The sequence below is a fragment of the Miscanthus floridulus genome, chromosome 17 (genome assembly GCF_019320115.1).
Source record: "Miscanthus floridulus cultivar M001 chromosome 17, ASM1932011v1, whole genome shotgun sequence".
Classification (NCBI taxonomy): domain Eukaryota; kingdom Viridiplantae; phylum Streptophyta; class Magnoliopsida; order Poales; family Poaceae; genus Miscanthus; species Miscanthus floridulus.
Window position 1 is genome coordinate 30,868,162 of NC_089596.1, and position 6,041 is coordinate 30,874,202.

The window sequence follows — 6,041 nt, forward strand, 5'->3', positions numbered from 1 at the left end:
TGAATGCTAAGCCCTTCTCTTTCTTCTTGGTAGAGGATGAGCCATCTTGTGGCGTGATGTGCATGTACATCTCATGAGCATTGATCTTTCCCAAGATTTGTGTCGGTGTAGCGGTGGAAAGATCACCTTGGTGTAGCACGGTCACAATATGCCCATATTTGTCAATGGGGAGGACACTCAAGATCTTTCTCACAACATCGGATGGTGACATTTGAGTAAGTCCAAGCCCATTGACTTCCTCTACAAGAACATTCAAACGTGAATACATCTCATTAGCACATTCTTTGGGAAGCATCTCAAATGAATTTAGCTTTTTAATTACAAGATGATAGCGTTCCTCATGCTCACTCTTGGTTCCCTCATGGAGTGCACAAACATCTGACCATAGTGCATGGGCGTTTTTGTGGTTCCTTACACGGTTGAACACATCTTTGCAAAGGCCTCTAAAGATGGTGTTTCAAGCCTTTGCATTCCACTTTTCATAATTAACCTCATCGCCTTGTAAGTGTGTAGCATCCCGAGGTTTTGGGAAGCCTTGTGAGGCGGCTCTAAGTATACCAACGTCTAGAGCTTCTAAGTACGCCTCCATGTGGATTTTCCAATATGGAAAGTCATCTCCCTCAAAGATAGGAGGAGGTCCATCCCCGTGAGACATCTTGCTCTAAGCGATTAAGCTTAAAAACATGAGCACGAGGCTCTGATACTAATTGAAAGGATTAAGATGCCCAAGAGGGGGGGGGTGAATTGGGCTAATTCTAAATTTTCTTGCAATAATTAAATCCTACGGTTAGCCCAATTAACCCCTTGTGCCTAGAAAAGTGTTTCTATTAATCTAACGCACAAAGGACTTACAACCTATGTTCTAAACTTACTCTAGCATGGCAATTCTATTAATATAAAAACAAGTATTGAATTGCTCAAAGTAAAGGCTCAAAGTAAATAGAGAGAGAGGAACGCGGCGATGTTTTGCCGAGGTATCGGAGAGTCGCCACTCCCCACTAGTCCTCGCTGGAGCACCCGCGCAAGGGTGTAGCTCCCCCTTGATCCGCGCAAGAATCAAGTGCTCTCTATGGGTTGATTGTTCGACACTCCGTTATGGTGAATCACCCATAACCGCTCACAACTTGAGTTGGGTCACCCACAAGCTCTGCCGGGTGATCACCAAGCTCCCAATCACCACCAAGCCGTCTAGGTGATGGCGATCACCAAGAGTAACAAGCACAAACTCTCACTTGACCACGCGAAGCCTAATGAGAACGGTGGATGCACACTTTGCTACTCTTGATTCACTAATGAGGCTACTCTCTTGAATTTTCAAATCTCAATCACCTCACTAGGACCTTGCTCTTCCTGGCACTCACAAACGTGTTTCTCAGCTGTTGGAATGAGCAAAAGTGACTCCACACATGAGTGGAGCTTCTATTTATAACAAGGGCTAAAAAATGAACCGTTATATGCCTCTGTGTGGTGACCGGACGCTCCGGTCATGTTGACTGGACGCTCCAGTCAGTTCAACCCGCACACCAGTGTTTAAGTGTTGACTGGATGCTGGCAGTGTCCGATCATCACTGACCGAACGCGTCGGTCGCATTAAACCCTCACTGGAACCTTACTGTACTCGACCAGATGCTGAACCCCCAGGGTTCGGTTAGAACTGACCGGACGCGTCTAGTCGCAAATTTTCTCTTCTTGAACCTTACTAGAGTCGACTGGATGTTGAACCTCAGCGTCCGGTCACTTGATCACTCAGCGTCCGGTCGCGCCAGACGCAATCTCCTTGATCAAATGAACTGACCGGACCCTACAGCCAGCGTCCGGTCCGACCGGAGCCAGCGTCCGGTCCGACTAGAGCCAGTGCCTAGTCTACATTTGACCCTCCATTCACTTCTAACTCTCAATCATATGTGAATGAAGTTTGCTCCAAACGATCATAGGGCTGTTGTGGAGCTACCTAGTGCTAGTTTTAACAAGTGTGCACCACACCTAACTCACTAGACTCACCTAGGTCAAGCTACCCATCCATACCCCTCTTAATAGTCTGGCCAAAGGAAAAACAAAGTCCTAAACTACTCTAAGTGTCTCTCCAACTCCAATCGACACTTAGAACTAGTCATCCTTAACCTTGTCGTCCATCCTTTGAAACCGAAACGATTTCCATCGTAGGGGCATGACCACCTCAATTGCCCAATTGATCTCCATTACCATGACCTAACTTAATTGCCTCTGCAATACACACGTTAGTCATAGTAATCTTGTATTGTCATTAATCACCGAAACCCAACTAGGGGCCTAGATGCTTTCAAACTTCACTTAGCAAGTATTGACGGTCGCATATCAAACTTTGATTCAAACAACCTACTTACTCAAAATCCTTGGTTTGACCTTCGCCTCAACAAAAGATCCTAGAAGTACTACTCATTCCTTTACAATATGGAACTTCAAGCTAAAAATTAGCTTCACTTTCTTAGCTCCACTAGATCCATGAGAACAAATAGGAGAGAAAAGAATTGTGCCTATCTTAAATCTCATAACAAAGAATCACCAAAGACATATACCACAACATTCCTCCAACATCAAAGCCAGAATTCTTAGACCTTTCATTAGCTCGGCTATCTTTCAAAGGACAAGAATACCAATAGGTCAACAACCACTTACTTTATAGACTCACACCGATATATAATCGCACCTTGATTCCATTGGTTTATGCCTTCAAGGAAGTCCATGCCATACCAATCATTAAGGGTTATGCATCTCAACATCATATTTCTAAAGAAAATAATGTTGTGTCAATCCCAATAGGTTCACCAAAGAAGCATGGCAAAACCACCATGAAACAACATCCAAAATTGACTTGTCCTTACGGTCACTATCCTAGAACAACTTAAGCCATGATCCTCGTAAATTGGTGACTTGCACCATATTGGAGAATATGCCATCAACCTTTGCCATCAGAAGAACACTTGATACACACCTACTATAATATCATTTGATTTGAACCACTCTTCTAGGCTAATTCAATGTCATTGAGATCCACATCAAAGTCTTTAAGGCTACTATATCACAAAGGATAACCAAACAAGACTACAAAGCCTTTGCAGCTTCTAGTTACATTCTAAGCATCCAAACTAACACCAAGCACAACACTAGAAGGCTTAACACACTAGGAACCTCAGAACACTCCACTTGAGTTTATTCTCACCGTGTCTTAATGACCACCACAAAGATGGACTTTGAGTTTTGTGGAAAACCCCCTACACCAAACTAAGGTCAGGCTAAAACATCACCACTCCAATCTATAGGGTAAGGCACACAATGACCCACCCATTTGATATATCAAGAGAAAATAGTTACAATGTATGGCATGGTGGCCCATCCATCCATCATTGAACCATTTTCTTTGAATATAAATAGTTGGTTCAACCTAACTTTCATCAACCTCACTTAGCAAAATAGAGATGGCGTTGTGGGGGCCCTCCACTCAACCTCCCTACAAAGCCAGACAAAACTTACTCTATAGGATTCCATACTTCTTAGGTCCTACAGACCAAAACAATAGAAAACTTCTAGTACACGGAAAAGGTAACTACAACAACTAAGATCACAACCACAAAAACATCACGCCATAGATAAACATAACCACATATATATAAGCAAAATAGTAGAGTAAGCAAATCATGTTAAAAAACCCCAACTCTCATCCTTTAAGTGCAAGTGTGTCATGTTTTAATGAGTCAATTTTAGCACAACAACTTAAGCCTACTGTAACACCCCTGAAGAAACCACAACAATCCTTTGGAGAATTACCACACCACACTACAACAACAAAGTATGCGGAAGCAAAATCACGCCATCTAGATTAAGCATAAAATGAAGTCTTATACGATAACATAACAAAGGCACCTTCAAAAACCACCAGCAAACCTCATATGTGTTTATTACAATGTAAGGAAAGACCCAGACAACCAACTAATTTATTGTAACAAATATGTGTAAACAAGTGTGCACTCGTGCTGCTACTCCCATCCCACCAGTCATCCTTGAGCTCATGTACCTGAGATGGGGGAACAAGTGTATGAGGTTTATGGAAAACCTCAGCAAGCAAACTGCCTTAACTGAGCTATTTAAATCACTGTTTGTTTAAGTATCAAATTTAAATAGCATAATAAAAGATACATCAATTGCTTCATAGAAATATAAATATACTTCAAAGTGCAAATGTTGCAATGCAATGCAAATGCGAATGATGCAATGCAATGCATGACTTCACTTCTACCCACACGTCCCAAGGAGAGGGAGTGAGGACTGCAACCATATTGCTCATCAACGTGCGTTGCTGCAACCACATGGCTCATCAACGTGCGTTGCTGTACCGGTACTTACCGCACCAGTTGGGCTATGGTTTCTTCAAATGCATATCAACAGGAAGAGTGCAAATGCAAAAGTTGCCATGTATCCCCTTCATATACTTCATAATTCAATAGTAATATCACAAGATATAAAATCATATACTTCAAAGTAAAGTAAATAACTTCAGATTCCAGATTATATGGCTAATGTGAGATACTGAAAATTTACTAGAGGCGATTCAAACAATGCAGCCAAAGCATGTGGACCACAACGCCACCTTTACTTGCCTTCACCGAAGATCAAGCGAAAGAGCTAGGCACCCTCTAAAGGAAAACCACCTGATCACAAGCCAACCTCAGTACTAACATCATCATACCAGCATGTATAAATAACAAATAACACACTAGAACGCCCCCAAACCCACTATTCAAGCATCTACTGTTTTGCTATTGTTCGTGACAGTAGCACTGTCCCTTCTCTTTTTCATAGACATTAAATAAAACATTCAAAAATTCTCAAGATTTACCAGATGATAGACATCTCCATTATCTACAACTTTGGTTTAATAAGATTCAGCATAAGATATCTCCAAAATAGCCTAAACACCCTCTTAATATAACTGAAGTTTTCTGACGATTAGACCAGGACTATGATATTATAAAATTCATAACTGAAGATATATTAATCCGAAAGTCATGTTCTATAATAATCTGGAAAGATTATGAAAAAACCTACAGCTATTGTTCAGACCAAAAGTTCAAATTTGTCCATTATGAGGGCAAAAACTGAATGGAACTAAAACGGTCCAGAATCTTTGCGTGATCTTTGCGTCAAAAGAAAGGTATTTAAGTACTCTAAAACTTTGTCCACGGTAGCAAAAATTATTAAGGCTATTAAGATACCGTAAAACAATGATGAACAGCAACTACACAATCTGACGGGATTTCAGATCATGGACGAGATTAATTTTGGGATTTCAGAATTACTCCAACTATGCCTCCTTCTAATTCGACAATTCGATCCACAAAACTTGAACCAAAGAAGTGGACTAGAATTCGTCATCTCACCTAGGGCAACCACAGCGGGCATGGCGATAATCCCCAGCGATCCACTCCTCCCTTCCTTCCTTCGTCTTCTCCACCTCGCGACGATCCTAGTCACTACGACCGGGTTGCCAATTCGATCTACATCGCAGGTGGTAGACCATCAAGAACAGCCAGGCAACAACAAATTGAGGGGGCAAAACCGAGAGGGGATGATGCCTAACCGATTTTACATGAAACAATGGCGACGAGAACCGACGATCCATCAAGCCCTAGGTCTCTTCTCCTTTTCTCCTCTCCTTCTCTCCCTTTCTTCCCTTTTTGCGTGATCTGAAGAGGGGGCGGCACTAGGAACACGACCAGACCAGGGTCGAGAAAAGGAACACACGCTTTGGTCCAGGGAACTGGGCCGCCCCGTAGCCCATGAGTTACTGTAGAAAGCCTTTTTTCTTAAACCTTGCGACAAACAAAATTCAACATCTGAACCCTGATCAACACGTATGAGTAGTCGAACGGAAAGCATTTGACGAGCTCTACGCGATGGTGCCCTGAGTTCATCCATCAGAGCACTATATCAAAAGTCAATTTTTGGCCTCTCTTTAAAAACATGGTCAACCTTAAAAAAACTTATTCCGTATTAAAATCCGTATT

At 42.1% G+C, this 6,041-nt stretch overlaps 1 long non-coding RNA gene across 1 annotated transcript; it reads right to left on the reverse strand.

Moving 5' to 3' along the window:
* Positions 1-3,916: 3,916 nt before the first annotated feature.
* LOC136516732 (uncharacterized) lies at positions 3,917-5,711 on the reverse strand. The gene is made up of 4 exons (XR_010774112.1): positions 5,615-5,711; positions 5,415-5,531; positions 4,635-4,685; positions 3,917-4,051 (listed from the first exon to the last, which is right to left on the reverse strand). It is a non-coding gene; the product is annotated as an uncharacterized lncRNA (long non-coding RNA).
* Between the last annotated feature and the right edge of the window lie 330 nt (positions 5,712-6,041).